An 18,349-nucleotide genomic window follows, 5' to 3' on the forward strand; every position below is an offset into this window, starting at 1 on the left:
CTTTCATCCGGAATATTATTATAGAGGATATTTTTTCAGGGAATTTGTGTTGACCTAGATGGCTTCTAAATTTTCTTCCAAATATACAATTCTCATATGATTATCTAGTTATTCACATATTTTCCACAAAGTGACTGGTTGTCTGGAAGAAACTTAAGAGATATGATTCAACAAACTCATCTCTGGAACCTGAAGAATCTTATTCCTAGGCTACTATAGAAAGAAGATATATACAAATCCTCCTCATGCAAAATTAATACAAATGAAACATGAAAATCTATTATATTCTTTTAAAATGCCCTCCAAGCCATGAGTAAATGGCTGTTTGATAAAATTAAAGATAAAAATGGATTTTCTCTTCTGTCACTTTGTCACCTTATATGTTTTCAGGAAGAAAGCTCAACATGTAGAAACTGTATCTTTTTCTTGGTGTTTTTTTTTCTTGTAATATACATGGTTGTAAATTGCCCAAAGGCCCTGACAGTGAGAACAACCTGTAAATTTAATGAATACATAATAAAAACATTCATTTTTCAGTGTAGTTTAAAATAATCTGTTTCTTTTCCATTCTCAATGCAGGTTATAAAAGCAAACTCAACGTGACTTGCTTGGTAAACTTGTCTGGAAAACAATCCCTATATTACCAAGGACTTTGGCACTCACTCCTGTTAAATCAATGTTTCTTGGTTCTATAACACATTAACATGGGCACTGCATTCATCAGTCCCCCCAAATTTGTTTCTTTAAGTTGCTGGGGAGAACATCGACATTCTAAAATATAAAGTATTTCAACACAGGTCCCCAATAAGATAAAGTAAGTAAAATGTCTTTCTAAATCTTTCTTGGAAGGAGTATAAAGAGGGATTCACACAACCAAATTAAAGAAGAGGTCCTGCTCTTATCTTGAGTCCATGGCTATAGCCACAGATGGCACTTGGTTACACCAGATGTCATCACAATATATGATTCAGGCAACCAATTATTTTGTCAACACAACATCAGTAAGACAGTTAGATTTTCTTCCACTGAAGAGTTATTTACACATCATGTAAGCAAACACTATGTATATATACATACCCTCTGCACATACACATTCATGCATGTCAAGAATATCATAGCGTCATAGGCCCTTAGAGCCGGAAAAGGATTCTATGGTTATTTTCTTAAGTTTAGAAAGGACTTAACAACCAAATCATTACAGACAGCATGGCTCTCCTTATCAAGTTTGGAATACCAAGGGATAGAAAGAAATATAACTGCATCCAGCTTAACCTAACTACAGCATTTCCTGAATATTATACAAACCAGCTGGATTCTTACAGAGAAATGGGTACGGCTTAATTACCTGAGTGTCATCCTCTGGGTCTGATCCAGGGAAGTGAAGGCACATGTCTAACTACTCCCAGAAGGGTCTCTCTATCCAGATAATGATGAATCAATCTCCCAGATGACGTACTATTTCTAGAAGCTATGTGGTTTTACACAGAGGTAAACAAAGGAAGCTGGATACTGCAGTGTAGGATGAGCAAACTCTAGCTGCTTCTTACTAATTCAGTTATGAGTAAGTCAGATAAACTTAAACATAGAAGATGATAGAATTCCTTTGGAATCAGGAATTTTAATCATTGCTATTTATCAGTAATAATTAACTGTTTCTGTCTATATCTTCATGTCCCTGTTCCCCCTTCTCTCTCTTTGGGTGAAGGGAACCTGTTTTCACCAACCTGAATCAATGTTATAATGGCAAAAAAATTCCAATTCAAAAAGCATCTATTAAGTGCTTACTATGTTCCAGAAACTATCTAAAACAAAAATGAAACTTTTTCTGCTCTAATGGAGTTTGAATTTGACTGGAAAGAAACAAAATGTGCTGCATAGATGAATAAATGCAAAATATATACAAAGTTAACATGAAATCCTTTGAGGGATAATACTAACAACACAGAGACTCCAAAATGAATTCTTGTTAAAAAAAAATAGTACTTGACCTAAGTTTTCAAGAGAGCTAGTGATTCTAGGAGGAGGAGTTTGGAGTAAAAGGCTTTGGTTCCCACCCCAGGTCTACTGCTTACTACCCATGAGACAAATGGACAAATCATTTTGCCTTTCCAATGCTCAGTTTCTTGCCCAACCTCTCTCACAAGGCTATTATGAGGATCAAATTAAATGAATGTATATAAAGAACTCAAAAACCTTAAAGAATTATTTTAGAGAGGCAGTATAGGAGAGAGTGCTGGACTTCAGAGTCTAAGAAACCTGGGGTCAAATCCTGCCTCGGGTACTTAAAATTGTATAATTCCGGACAAATCACTTAGCCTCTTTAGGCCTCAGCTTTTTACATGACCTCCCTACCTCTGTTCAGCCCCCTCTCTAATCTATCATGCACGCAATTGAATATTTCTAGGTCAGACCATGTCACTTCATTGTTCAAGAAGCTTCAGTGGATCCCACTGAGGATAGAACTTAAAATTCTCTCTTTGACATTTGCCAACATTTCTCATTATTCTTCCTCCGAACGTACTCTATGTTTTAGTCAAACCAGTGTATTTGCAGTTACCAGTAAATGACCTTTAACCTTTCACCTTTCACTTTTGCACAAGCCCATCCTTGCCTGGAATGGTGTTTCTCTCCTCACCTCCATCTCTTGATATCTCTAACCTATGAAAAACTTTCTTAATATCCCCACTTGTTAGTGTCTCACCCCCCAAAAAAAATTAATTGGAATTTACTTTGTAAATATATTGTATTTATTTATTGGTGTACATATAATTTCTCTCTGGGAGAATATAAGCATCTTAAAGGCAACAATTGTTTTCACTTTTGTCTTTGTAACTCCAGGAGTGTTCGATGATAAAATACTTAATAAATATCTGTTCAATCAAATTGAGTTGAACTTGTAAAAAGAATGAGTTTGGATTAAAATTACTTCTAAAGTGACATCATCTATAACTAAAATTTTATGATTCTCTGTATGAAATTAAAACGGGAACATATAGCAATAGAGAAAGACAAACTCCTCAAACGTCTGCTTTAGAGAGGAGGGCCTTTTGAAAAAAAAGCATCTGTGGCTCTGGATTTTAGTAAGTGGAGATAGTAGAAAAGCTTCCTGCTTACACACTCAAAGTTCTGCCCAGTTTTATTGGTAGCATCAAACTGAAGCCAGAACAGGAAAATAAACCTGAAAGACTACAGGCCAAAGAACAAGGTCAGGCAGATCAGAGCCTAATGCAGCCTTTCCTGAACATAAGATAAATTAATCATTCAGTAGGTAAACAAATTAATAAATTAATCAGGCAGTAGGTAAACAAGAATTTATTAGGATGTCCAATTTACAGATGGGATAATTGGAGTCCAAAGAAGTTAGTCACATACTTGGTTAAGTGTGAGGGTTCAGTTATCCTGATTCCGAGCCAGTGCTTTACCCACAACACCCCTGCCATGGACTCATTCTCACATCTGAAATGGTCCTCCCCCTTAGTTCAAAAATAAAATTCATGCACAAATAGATAATAATTATCAACTCTGTTTCTATCTTTCCTGCTTTGCTCTGAAATGAAAAAGCCTGGAGGGCAGGGATTGCTTCCCATGACCTTGACTTGTTATTACCACACTGTGGCCATGAAGTCATAATAGCATTCATTAAATCTTTCTCCTAACCACGGTGAAGTTTCCTGGCATCCATGAAAAAGAAGTCCTCTTCTTCTCCCAGCCATGAAAAACATTCCAGATTGCAGTTCATAGGGGCCCAGGAGAAATCTGCTTTTGCTTTCTCTCCAATTAACCTATGCAAAAGCCTACCTTGACTTTTCACTTCTACACATTTCCCCCAGCCCAAATTTGCTTTATGGAAGAGGAAGTGGGCACCAAAAAAAAGTAGGCAGCTTGTCAAAACAAGAATGTTTCTTTGAAATGAAAGTTGGCCAGAGATGCTGGATTTGCATCTACTTCCTAAAAATAGCAGAAGTTAATCTGAAGACTCATGACCTCTCTCCCCCAGAGTTAACAAAGCATGGATGACTACTCATGGGTTCAGGAGGATCCAAGACGCTTGAGCATACCCTATATAAAAGGAATGGATTAACATTAACAAGAACAGGGATTGTGACAAGATTAACCCACATTTCTAAGACATTTTCTTCAGAAATCTCTCATTACTTTAGCATGGGTACAACCTTCACAGAAATAGATCACAAACTCTCTGGGACTTGGCAGAATGTTTTTAATAGTTGTTGTGGCTTAAAAATTCACTATACTCTAGCCAAACTGTTGGTGAGATTCTCTTGACTTTAAGCTAGTACTCAGACCAGATCAACAAATAGTTTGATTATTGGGTTCACGTTATATTTCACACCTTTCCAACTTGTTAGGGCTTCAGTTCTGCTGAAGAAGCCTTGGAGATTCCCAGGTAACCTCCACAGTAGGACGAGAAGTCAGAAGAAGATTGAAATAGAGTACATAACTCTTCAGGAGTCAGTCAGCCTACAAGAATTTCTTAAGAGCTTTCTATGTGCCAGGCACTGTGTACAAAGCACTCAGGATACCAAACAAAACAAAAAAACCCTAAGAAATGATCTCTGCCTTCAAAGAGTTCACATTTTAATTGAGGAAACAGTGTGCAAATAACTATGCACAAAAATGACATATACAGTGTGAATGGATGGTAGCATCAGACAGAAGGCAAAGAGATGTGGTCTAGGGGGATGGGGGATGGAAAGGAGAGCAGGGGCTATCTTATGCCTTTCTTAGTACAATGTCAGGCACATAGTAGTTATCTGCTTTTAAAAATGTTTACTGACTGACTGAAGGTAGGATTTGAGGTGCATCTTGAAGGAAGCCAGAGAAGCCAGGTGGAGCTAAAAAGGGAGAGCATTCATGGCAAGGGAGACACCCCCTGAAAAAGCTGGGAGACACAGTTTCATGCATGAGAAACCAAACTTAGGCGAGGGTAGCTGGACTGCAGAACACATAGAGTAAAGTACAAGAAGACTGGAAAGACAGAAAGGAGGTAGGTTGTGAAGTGTTTCCAGTGTCAGAACATTTGCAATGTGCTTTCTTCACAATAACCCTATGAGTCAACAGGTATTAACTCTATTTTACAGACAAGTAAACTAAGGCTCAGAAGAGAACAGTGGTTTGCCCAAGATCACATAACCAGTAAGTGGCTGATTCTGGACTCAAACTCAAGCCTTCTGAAGGCCTGTGCTCTTTTACCACATTACCATTGCCTTTTTTTGTGGGGGGAGGAGTGGAGAGTGGTGGCAGTTGGGGTTAAGTGACTTGCCCAAGGTCACACAGCTAGTAAGTATCTGAGGTCATATTTGAACTCAGGTCCTCCTGACTCCAGGGCTGCTGCTCTATCCACTGTACCCCTGAGTAACAACTAATAATAAGGATAAAAGCTGGATCTGTGATTTCACTAATAAAGGAAAATTCCTGATGAGGAAACTTTCTATTAATGCAGGTTGGCAACTTGTCTTCAACTTATATTCTTAGGGATTGTCTTATAGAATTGAAAGATTAAAGTGACTCATCCAGGGCCGCAGAGGCAGTAGGTGTTAAGAGGAGGCTTTGAGATCAGTTCACTATCCTCTCACAAATGAATGATGATGATGATACATTTATATGGTATTTTACAATCCACATGGGAGGCCGCATGGCATAGAGGATAAAGTATTGGTCTCGGAGAAAGACCTGGGTTCCAGGCCCACTTCTGAAACACCCTAGCTATGGGATCTTAAGAAAGTCATTTAGCCTCTTGGTGCACTAGGCAAACCTCTAGGACTCTAAGTTGCAGAGAAGGTATTGACCTGTATTAGAGGAGACATGTATCATGGTTTATCTGGAAATTACCTGTATTAAAAAAAAGTCACAGCTTCAGCTCCTATTCCTATCCCTATAGAGTCTACAAAATACTTTCTTCATAGCTCCTCCATGTCATAATTAGTGAAAGCAATATTACCATTTTACGCATGAGGAAACTGAGGTTTTGAGGAGATTATTAGCAACTCTTTTGGTTATGAGTAAAAAGTTCCATTTTACCAGCAGGAAATGAGGGGAACTGCTCATAAACAGAACATTCATTAAATAAAGATTAAAAATAAAAGCAGTAGTAGAGTCAGAATGCCAAAGAGAAAGCAGTAGTTCATAAAATACGGGAAGTATAACATACTTGGGTCCTCTCCATGTTGTTCCAGATCTCACTGCTATTCAAGTCATTTGTCACATACAAACAGATCTGCTAGATTCAAGAGACAATCCCAAAGTACTGAAAAGTGTTCCTCAATAAAATGCAGTACACATTTAGTAAGGGTACATTACATGCACAATGCTATGGAAGATGTAAATTTTAAATGAGACAATGCTTCTGCCATGAATGAGCAGAGAATTCCCTATAAGGGAATTAGGGGAATTGGTAGATACAACAAAGGAGAGAAAGGTAGGGAAGACTAACTTGAAGACAGTTATCAAAAACCAGACTTGTAGCAATAAAGGCCTGAACCAGGTTGGTGAAAGCGAAAATGAAAATAAAATAATAATACTGAAAAGTGGAAAACGCCCAGCACACAGTGATATTAGATTTAGCATGTGAAAGAGAAGGAAATGTCAAAGATTATTCCTTGAGAAGGTGGAGATAGTATTGAACACAAACTAACTTCACCTAGAAAGGTAAAAGACCGGCAATGGCCTCCATATTCATGCCATATCAGTAACAGACCAGCATAGCCATAATGTAAGTTTTCTATGGTACTTGATCATCTCCAAGATCCAGAACTTTGAAATGTTAATCCTTCATCTCCAATTTCCACCACTATTTCATCCACACTAAATCTTCTCTACTGTCATCATGAGCTCAGTCAATCAACTAGCATTTATTAAGGGATTATGATATGCCAGGGGCCGCTAGGTGGTACAACAGATAGAATTCCAGGCCTAGAGTGAAGAAAACTCATCTTTTTGAGTTTAAATCCAGCCTCAGTTACTTACTAGCTATATAATCTTGGTAAAGTCATTTAAGCCTATTTGCCTTAGTTTCCTCTTCTGTCAAATGAGCTGGAGAAGGAAATGAAAACTTCTCCTATCTCTTTGCCAAGAAAACCTCTAAGGGGGTCACAGAGAGTCAGACATGACTGAAAATGACTGAACAATGAAGAACTCGACTGAAAATGACTGAACAATGAAGAACTCTTTGCCAGGCACTGTGCTAATAGCTAGGGATACAAAGAAAGGCAAAAGCAAGAATTAAGATGAAACAAAACAAAAATAGCCCTTGCTCTCAAGGAATTCATAGTCTAATGGAGGAGATCAGACAGCATACAAACCAAAACTATATACAAACAGGATATAGACAGGATAAATTGGGGACTGTCTCAGAGATTAAGGAGGCCTAGGAAAGGTTTCTTGTAGAATGTATGACTTTTAAGCTGAAATCTGAAAGAAGCTAGAAAAGCAAAGAGATTCCAGGCATAATGGACAGCCAGTGAAAATACAAAGGTTTTGGAGAGGGTTTTCTTCTAAGAACAAACACCAAGGAAACCAGTGTCACTGGACCACAAAGTAGAGGGGACTAAGGTATAAGAAAACTTGAAAGGTAGGAAGGAGATAGGTTTTGAAGGGTACTAAAGGCCAAATATATGATTTAATATTTGATCCTGGAATTTATTGAATAGGAATGTGGCATGGTCAAATCTGCCCTTTAGAACAATCAGTTTGATAGCTGAATGAAGGATAGACTGATTGGAGAAGGAAGAGACTTGAGGCAGGTAGATCAGTCAGCAGGTTCCAGCAATAGTCCAGGTATGAGGTGATAAGGGTCAATACCAAGGCAGGTACCATGTCAGAGGAGAGAAGGGGGCATATACAAGAAGAGTAACTAAGGTGAAATGGTAGGGCATGATATGGTGATAGGGTAAGACCTGGGCTTCAGTGTTTTCATCTGTAAAATGAGGATCATAACAGTACTTCCCTCATAGTGCCAGCATGGGGTATCAAAGGAGAAGCACCATATAAACCTCAAAACACTCTTATAATTGTTATTATTATTAATAATTCTAAGATCATTATATTAAAATTCCTGAAGCTTGGGACCTTCTGCTGTGCCAAGACAACCTGCTTATCCTCAGGCCTAGTAAACCCTGTGTAATTTCTGAGGTTAATGAGTATCACTGGATAAATTCCCAAAATCCTGCTCATTTTCCAAATCATGCGTCTCAGTTCTTCAACCTCAACTGAGCCTTCACTGTTGTTCAGAGTCTACCTTTACGGATTCCTGACTCCATCCCCCACACTGACCACTTCAAACCTCTTCAGACCTCAAGCCCCTCCTCTCCACCAACCCCCTTCTGTATGTACCAAAGATAACTAAGGCTACTTCATTAACAAAATTGAAATCTGCTTTCAGAAGTTCCCCCAACTCTTTTACTTTTCTTCTGATGTGGAGGTAGATCCAGGTTGGGATCGATAACATCTTCTCTGACCCTGCACATACAACCCAGACTTGGGATTATGTCTAATATTTTACACCAGAGTAGAAAAAAAAATAATTGTGTACATTAACCACCACCTGAGTCAGGCAGACCTTGAGCCAGCTTTCCTTCAGCATCATCCTTGTTCCAGAATATCTGATTGAATTTGAGGCACAAACTTAGAAATATCTTAGACCCTATTTGGAGATAAACTTAAAAAGAATTAGAGTAAAGCACACACACATATACACACACACAAACTATAACTACATAAGTAATGATATCAAACAGCAACAAAATTCAGGTCAAAAACAATAGACAATCTTGTTACTAAATAAAGTTAAAGTACTTACTCTTGGCTTCTTTTCACAAATAGTAAATTTTAAAAGTGTGAGGTCATAAGCACTATTAGTCTTAGTTAATCATTTTATAAAACTATCAGAACGCTTCGCAAATCTGTGTGATATTCTAGTTAATTTTCCTCTGTATAGTTTAATGTTATATAAATCGAGCACATAGTTGCACTTTTATATGGCTTTGATTAACTGCTTTGGGGATGGGGTTTTATATTGTAGAAGACTAAGTTTATTTAAATTTGACCACTTTGTCAAAATAAAAACAATGAAATGGAAGACAAAGGGGTGGGTAGTCAACCAAATTAAATGTCATCGAGAGATTAAAGAAAGTAAAGACTGAAAATCCTTCCTAGATTTGCATGAAGGATCAATTTCAATTCAATAATTATTGAACATTTACTATGTGCATGGCAGAAGCGTGCTTCGAATATGAACCATTGTGCATTTTTATTCAACTTTGGAACAGGAAAAAAATTCCATTGTGGTCAGAGATGTAGGTTCTGGTGAAAAATAAAAAATACTCATCCAGTTAGGAGGAACTTACTCTACAGTATCTAAACTTCCTTCTTTAAACTTCAGCTATGCCTGTATAATCTGCCACACCTTTGTGGTTTTTCCAATAGTAAAAGAATAGAGGAACACAAAGTAAGTTCTCCTAATGAGGCTCAGTTTTCTTTCTCAGTATGTATAGCAACTTCCATATTGCTGAATGCACATGGAACATTTTGACTGACGAGAAATCTAAAGGAAATTTTTGGAAAAAGAATAACACATTTGCAAAACTAATGTCTTGGCATCCTTGGGTTATTTTAAAAACCTAATAATGTATTAGGCACAACTTAGTTTGCTTACATAATTTCTATATCTCCTATTTTAGATATAAATCTATAGTTTATTCAGATGATGAAGATGGTGATGATGATGATGATATCTGGACCCGTAATTTCATCTGTGTAAGAAACTCCCAGTGTAGAAATTCCCTGTGCCAATGGATCTGGGCAATTCACTGAGAACTTATAGCCTTAAAAGATTTGCCTGGTGCACCAAAGGGTTAAATGATCTGACTATGGGCACACATGCATACCTATATAAACATTATCTACATATATACACATACATTCATGCATACATATGTGTATGTACGTATATCTATCTCTATAGGTACATACAAATATAGATTCAAATACATATCTATATTTATACAGCTATATATATATGTATGCATACATATGTATACACACACATACACCTGACTTTAAGGGCCTCTATACTATCCCTTCTGAAAAGATTTGCTTTTAAATGAATTTAAAGTTAGTGGTGATTAGAGCTACAAGCTGCCTGAAGTTGAAGACCACAGTACCTAATAGGCTGAACTATCAGCGGCTGCCTTTTGTCAAACACATCATTGTCAAAGAGTCTTCACTTTGCTACATCAGCAGCCATAGCAAAAGCTTTAGAGCTGGACGTTCTGTCCATGAAATTATATAGAACATGACTCTGAGCTTTTTGGGGCTATCCCAAAGCACAGTATGACCCTAAGCAAATTATTTAACCTGTATGAGTCTTAGTTCTCTCACCTGTAAAATGAGAGGATTACACTAAGGTTGCCTCTATGGTCCTTTCCACACCTCCAAATCTATGATATGATGAACTCTACTTCCTTGAAGTCTAGTTCAGTGGTTTCAGTCTCAAATAGCATCTTTGCTTTATGAGAACTCATCTCTTGGAACTACTACTCTCTTAGTCTTAGTTCTTCCATATAGACGCAGTTACACAGTTACGTACTTATTTGGAGCAAAGGCTCATTATATACCTTGGAGGACAGCAAGCAGTCTCTTTAAGTGAGATGCCTGTTATAGGGGATATATCTGGTACTGTTCGCTTTTCCTTTCTGTTATAGATTTCCATACAGGTGCACCACCTTGATTTAGAGTGATTTCCCTTTGATCATCCATAAATAACTATCCTCTTCTCCCTAAATGATAAGATTTGAGGGTGAGGGTAGGTGGGAGGAGTTTGATGAAAGGAACCATGCAGGAAGTTAAACTCTCATTCATTTTCCTGCCAACATAGCTGACTCCCTGGAAAAAAAAAATGGGTAGATTAGGACTAGGCTTAATTTGATGCTTTAGTGTCTTAATGACCTCTATGGATTGTTAAGACCAGAGCTGTAACTAAGGCAGGGCAACCAGAGCTTAACTTCTGTGTGCTGAATTTACAAGTTTCTGATAGTATTTGCACACTTTCTGCAGCATATAGAAGACAGAAAAAGATGAAATTAATTGAAACAGAAAGCTATCTTTCTTCATATCTTCCTCAAGCTCTTGGATGTCTGTTTTTCCTTCTTCTCTCCCCCTAAAAGGATGTGTCCATTCATCCTTACCCACTCAGCTGAGCACACCATTCATACTACCTGCCCAGTGTTATAGTTTCTAATGGTATCTTTCTTTAAGACCTTACCAACCTCTTATTGATTATGACTTTGTTCAGGCTTTCTTTTGCTCAAGGAGTTTAGGACAGTTCTCCAAGATGCTTCAGCACACCACTAGACAATCAGTTGTCTCTGAACATAGTTTGCAATGCCAGTGAACCAAGCTGGTGAGAGGAATGGCCATTCTCTGCTGGCTTTGTGAACTATAAACGAAGGCACTTTCCAGCTCCAACAATTAATGAAAATCTAAGGGTATTTCTGTCTGACATAAAGAAGGTAAAATGAAAGATGTTTTGTAAGAGCACATTTTTGTTGTCAGACAGCTGAGGCTACTACAAAGTTCAGAGATCAAGATTCAAAGGTAGAAATGCAAACACTACCTTTACATGTAGCTGGATTATAAAAGAAGTAACATAAACCCCCAAAATATACTACAATGGCAAGAGGGAGTTAATCTAGTACAGTACAAATAGTCCAAGATTTGAATTCAAGAAAGACCTGAGTTCAAATTCTGATAACATGCTGTAGTTGGTCATGTCCCTTAATCTCTGAGGGTCTTGGTTTTCGCATCTGTTAAATGAGACTTCTATGTCAGGGACCTCTGATTTTGTCAGTATGGGAACTCCTTCTACCAATGCTAATAATAACATAATTTAACATTGGATTTTAAGGAGTTGCCTGAGACTCAGAGAGGTTGAATCCTTCTCTTGACCATGTAGCTGATAAGATTCAGAATAATTTGTACTGAAATCTTCCTAAATCCAAGCACAGCACTCAATACATAATGACATGTTGCTTCGTCATCTGTGAAATAAAAATAACAGTACCTTCAACACTAACTATGCTATGAAGAAAGCACTTTTCTAACCCCAACTCTATACACGAGTTTATCGTTATGTGGCAGTTTCAAATACTGCAAAAGAGAGTCTATTTTGATGTAGAATAAATGTACATTAGAATTCTGGAACAAAGTGGGAAAGTATTTATTACAATGTTCTTTAAAAGTGATACAACTTCAAGGTTGGAAATTATCACAGAAATCAAGTAAGTCGATTTATACCTAAACCAGAATCCCCTTCCCAACATCCCCAGCAAGAGTCCACCAAGGTTGCTGGAAGAGCTTCTGTAGCATCCATCAGATATTATCAGTAGATAATACCCTTGTGGCTATTGTAATTATTGTATTCTCAGTCTCCTTTATTAAATTTATATAATGAAAATAGTACTTGTGTCACCTAACTCACAGGATTACTTTGAAGAAAGTAGTTTGTAAATTAAAGGGGTGGGGATACTACCTATCATTTTATTGAAGTAAGGAGCTCCCAGGTGAGGAAACTCCCTCCTCCAATGCTTAATGTCTTAGAGTTTTCTAGGACACCCAGTTCTTCCTAGTTCTGAGGACAGCTCTCTGTCCATTATGCCACATTGTCTCTCATCATTTGCAAACGATAAACTATAAAATTCTCTATAAATGCCAGATATTATTAGCAATTCTTGCTTGAAAATAGTTCTCATGGAATTGCAACATTTTAGAGCTGGACATGACTTTAAAGATCAGCTAATAAAACCTTCTTAATTTATAGACTGAGACTCAGAATGGTAAAAATAACTGTTTCAAGGTTATGCAACTGTGCTGTCACAGAAAACCCTTTGAGAATGTTGCCCTATACATGAATTAGATTAAATTCAGTACCAATTGTTGTAATTTACTTTGATTCTTAGGCCCTTAAGTAGTGAATTCAGTATTTCCAAGTCTCTGACCCTTTTGTCACTATCTAGATCGTCATTTTTAAATCTCCAGAATAAGAATAACTGATAGGTTACTTTTCTAATCATAAAAAAGTGAAATTATTGCAAAGGTCATTTTAAAAGAAACTGTTCATTTGATGTTTTAATATAAATTCAAATTTGAAAGAGAAAGGGAAGCTGAAATGTTATTAATATTTTTGTGACACATTCAGACTACCCACCATATAACGAATGGCCTACAGATCTCATAAGAACCACTCACAGAAATTTTCTGTGTATCTATCACAGTAGGGTTCAATTAGCTATAACCAAGCAGAGCAGCCCCATCTCCCTGCTTCATTCCATTAACATATTCACATATTAACAATTTTAAAGTTCTGTGCTTATATGACATGTTTGCAATTACATGAAAGAAAAAAATGGTATTAAGATGAAACCTAACACAGGTTTCCTAGAAGCGCCAAAATGGAGCCTCCCAGTCAATACCCTGCAATTTGTAAGTCAAATTGATCAACCTTTCCTCATTAGTCATCAAGATTAGCAAAGCAAATAACTGTCCACTATAATTTGACTGTATCCATTAAAGGGTCCTTAGGCCCTAGGATTCCCTCCCACCCCATCCCTATAAAGCTGCATGAAGCCATAGAGCTGGAAAGGACCTCAGGAGTCATCTGGTCCAACCTCTTCATTTGGAAGAGGAGGACCTTGAGACCCAGAAAGGTTAGCTGATTTGCCCAAAGGCAGTAAGAGCTTAAGCCAAGTTTTGAACTCAAGCCCTGTGACAACAGTCTTTACACTGAACCATGCAGCCTCCCCAACTATGACATTACTTTATTTGGTTTGAGCTAATTTGTTCAAACAAGCTATCTCAAAATGGCAAACATGTTATGGGAAAAGAGCAACACATGAACCCATTAGCATGTGGTCAAGAGAAAGTCCTCCAGCTTTTTTCTTTTTAGCATACCTGTCATTACATTCATATAAGAAGCTTTCTGTGAGGTATCCTACTGAGGCAAATCATTACCTGCTGTATAATTTATAGAGAGAGAGATATAGATATAGATATAGATATTCTACATAATACTGTATACAACCTACAACCAACATTTTGCTCCTACAATAGTAAGATTGTTGTTCAGTCATTTCAGTCATGTCCAACTCTTTGTAACTCTATTTTGGATTTTCTCAAGAAAGATACTGGAGTGTCTTGCCATTTCCTTCTCCAGCTCCTTTTACAGATGAAGAAACTGAGGCAAACAGGGCTGAGTGATTTGCCCAGGGTCACACAGCTAATAAGTGTCTGAGACTGGATTTGAACTCATAAAGAAGATGAGTCATCCTGATTCTAAGCCCAGTGCTTTACACCTACCTGCCACAGCCAACATTTTACCAAGAAGTTAATGTCAAATCACTGTCTGGCATTGGTGTCAACACAGAATAGAACACAACTCAACCCTCACTCTCAAGGAATTTATTATCTAGAAGTGAGAAAAATATGTCATGCAAAAATACAAGTTCAAATTCATAAGAGAGGTACAAAGCATTATGAGAGCTAAAGGAGGAAATGACCAGTTACATTAGATTCATTAGGTATCAGCTATCAAAGATCAAGGCCCTCAGAATATGGGACAAATAACAGACAATATATAATAAAAAACAGTGAAGGCAGAAAAAGTGTCCAAAGCATGGACCAAAGGTAAGGAAGGCTTACCTAAGTGAAACACGCAAGCACAGGTTATAACACAATGTTAGGGCTAGAAGGGACCCTACAGATAATGTAGAAACCAGGGGCAAGAATAATCAAGTCCAACCACGTTCACAACCTACTTAGTGGCAGAGCTAGCCTGACTTCCAGTTCGATGCCTTTTCCAATACCACCCCTGCCCATTCAGGGGATTCAAGGCACCAGAGGAGGACAAATAGAGGGAGCCCAAAGTAGAAAACAGAAAGCATTGGAGTCAGAAAACTTGAATTCTCATCCTGTCTCTGCCATTTAGTACCTTTGTGATCTTGGTCAAATTCCTTTTGTCTTTGCCCACTTTTTCCTCATCTGTCAAACATTTTATGAAGGAGAAGCCACTTCGTAATTTTGCCCTGAGACCTGCCCTGCGGCAGGCTGATGTTCCACATAGCCTATCCCAGGCACTATAGTTCCCAGAAGGAAAGAAAGAACTGTACCTGTTCCTTGGTTGATAGTAATAGCTGGGTACACCACTCTGGGGAAGGCTGAAGGAGGAGCAAGCTGCTCTTCTTTACATTACAACAACACACAACATACACAACTAGACCAAAGCACGTAAAATAAGTTATGAACCTGCTTTCAAGCCTGACTTTCAGCCAGTCTCCCTTGAACTGGTCTCTGTAACCTCAGGAGCCTCTCTTCAGTTCCTTCTTTGCCTGGGTTCACCTCCACAGCCCCAGGCTTGCAGAGAGTCAATCAGCCCGAAACACTTCACATTTCACAGGTTTGTTTTTGGGTTTGTTTTTTTTTTATCAAGACAGAAGCTAAGGCTTGGCCCCAGTGGGTTCAGAGTCCCTGAGGATGGCCTTGGTTTTGCCTGGGCTGATGAGTGAGCCCGAGTGACCTACCTGAGATATCTCTCCCGCCCTGGGGAGACTCCAGTCGCATCTGAGCCCCAGGGATCTGCCCTTTACTGGGTGGGTTTGCCCAGAAGGCCACCAGGCACCACAGCCCCTTGAATTTTCAACAACTCCCACTGGCTCGTTCAGCTTCTCTCTGTGAATCATGCAAATAGGCTCTAGGCTTATTTCCTGGAGAAAGCAGAAGTGAGGAAGCAGGGAGAGTTTCATTTTATACTTAATCCAAACTGGTGACAACGGCAGCCTGAGTTACAGCAGAGACAGCCAGGCTCTACAGGAAGGTGACCTTTGACTTCTTTTCAACCAAAAGAGAAAACCCTCTGGAACCTCAGGGACCACTTCCCGACGAATGTGTGTGTATTTCTTACTCAAAACCAGTAGAGAGGCTGCTACCTATTGATCTGCATTTTGGGAGGGGGCCATGTAGGAAGAGGAGCAAATTCAAGACCAGACCATGAGAACTGAAGGATTTTCAGGAAGGGGTCAGCTATTTTTTTTCTCCAGATGTGGTTCTGCATGTGACTTGTAAGTATAGAAAAGAGACTCCATCACCAAAAGCAAACATTAAGCTGGAAACCACACTTTAACAGTAGTAACAATAGTTCCTAGTGTGACACAGGAGAAGGGGCACTGCTCTGGCTCTCAAATCCCAGGGTTCCCATTAGAGCTGTACTTCTCATGGGGAACTTGGACGAAGAAGAAAACAATCATTTATTAAACACCTTTTATATTCTAGCACTTGCTAAGTGCTTTACAGATATTGTCCCATCTGATCTTCCCAACAGCCCTAGGGAACATATGTTTTTATTATCCCCATTTTACAGTTCATGGAACCTAGCTGACAGAGGTTAAGTGACTTGTCCAGGGTCACACAGCTACCATGTGTCTGAAGCTAGACTTGAAATCAAGTTTTGCTAACTCCAAACCCAGTTTATCTGCCCCAAGTCATTGATTCTACCTTTGTAACCTGGGGCAAATCATTTCACTACCCTTGTCCTCAACTATAAAATGAGAGCACTGGATAAGAATGGCCTCTGAAGGTCCTTCCAGCTATAAATCTATGATTCTATGACTTCATTTCCCTGGGCTCTGTTTTATTTATCTGTAAAACAGAAGCATTTCTTTCTGAGTTGGATTGGTGGCATCTAAGACCCCTTTACATTCAATAATGCTGCTATTAATACAGCATGAGTTTGTATCCCAGTACTTTTGAAAGCAGTGATGTTATCCATGGTTAAAATAGTGTGTGGAAAATTAAATATAAAAGAATAAAGGCTAGAAAGCAACATGGCCTAATCAGGATACAAAGAAAGGCAAAAGACAGATTCTCCTCTCAAGAATCTTACAATCTAGTGGCAGATAACAAGCAAACAGATATGTGCAAGCAAGATAAATACAGGATAGATAGGAAATTATTAATTGGTTTTTTTCAGTTGTGGCCAATTCTTCATGACCCCCATTTGAAGTTTTTTTTTGAAGCAACTAAAGTGGTTGGCCATTTCCTTCTCCAACACATTTTACAGATGAGGCAACTGAGGCAAACAGGGTCACCCAGCTACTAAGGATCTAAGGCTGGATTTGGACTCATGAAGATGGGTCTTTCTGACTCCAGGCTGGGTGCTCTATCCAATGTGTGACCTAGCTGCCCCGAATTAAATAATTAATAACTTTCCTTTTATTTATTGTCTTTATTGAATAAGATGATGAAGAAGAAGATTATCTCATGAGAAATGTCTCAAATGATATTAAAATGTTATTCAGACTTGAAAAAATAAAATTCTTAAAGTATGGTAAGAAAAAATAAAGAATAAATGCTTTGAGTTTAAGTCAGGAGACCAAATAGAACCCGTGGATGAAGGTGATACACATATCCTAGTCTTCTCTAGGCAAGATGTATTGAGAAGTTATCAATGAGTAATTTGTGGCTGTGTATGTGAAGAAACTAATTGATATCCTGAAGTTAAAACTCAAAGACAACATGTTTAGAGCAATTACCATCCCTGCATTAGCCATTTTAATGAACACGATAGGAATAATATAATGAGCAAGAAGCAATTTAGAAAGTCTACAAAGAAAAACCCATGAATTTAACAAAATGTAGGGTCCAACCTAGCTATATAGCCCAGAGTATCTGTAAAAGAATGAATACTTCTTTTGTAATAAAAAAGCAAAAGATCTGATAGATGCTCTCAGACTGTGTGACAAACGATCTGAAAAGGACAGAAATGTTTATTCTATAAACAGATGCCATATAGACAACAACAACGAAGACAAATCAAATATGCCACTGTATTTATCATATGTCACTATCATTGGTTTGCCACCAGAAAGAAATGGAGAGACTCACAACAGTCACGTAAGATTAGGTCCTCACTGTCTTGCTACCAGAAACCACAGAAAGTTCATTCTTAAGAAGCCCAGACTTACACACTGAAGCAAATTCTTCTACATTTTAGAAACTGTCCCAAAATAATACTGCAGGTTGCAAAATTTATCACCTACCAAATACCTAAGGATTCAGGATCAAATAGCCAGAATTCCACAGCAGAAACTTGCTATTTTTTAAAATAATAAACTAATAGATAGTTCTCCATATTATAAAAGGAAACAATATAAATTCCCTAAATCTCCTTAATAATTCAACAAATAAACTCTACTATATTTGCAGTATTATTATAGATAAAACAACCACCCACAATCACCAGACATACTTTTAATAGATGACATTTTTCTGAATATTCATAACATCC

At 38.0% G+C, this 18,349-nt stretch overlaps 1 protein-coding gene across 4 annotated transcripts in view; it reads right to left on the reverse strand.

Moving 5' to 3' along the window:
* WDFY4 (WDFY family member 4) overlaps positions 1-15,739 on the reverse strand; it is a 382,372-nt gene extending 366,633 nt beyond the window's left edge. For 3 of the 4 annotated variants that reach the window (XM_072627574.1, XM_072627546.1, XM_072627553.1), the window contains exon 1: positions 15,588-15,739. The gene's annotated coding sequence lies outside the window, so the exon portion shown is untranslated. The other variant, XM_072627563.1, reaches the window with a different exon arrangement.
* Positions 15,740-18,349: the final 2,610 nt, after the last annotated feature.

This window comes from Notamacropus eugenii, chromosome 1, assembly GCF_028372415.1.
Source record: "Notamacropus eugenii isolate mMacEug1 chromosome 1, mMacEug1.pri_v2, whole genome shotgun sequence".
Classification (NCBI taxonomy): Eukaryota; Metazoa; Chordata; class Mammalia; order Diprotodontia; family Macropodidae; genus Notamacropus; species Notamacropus eugenii.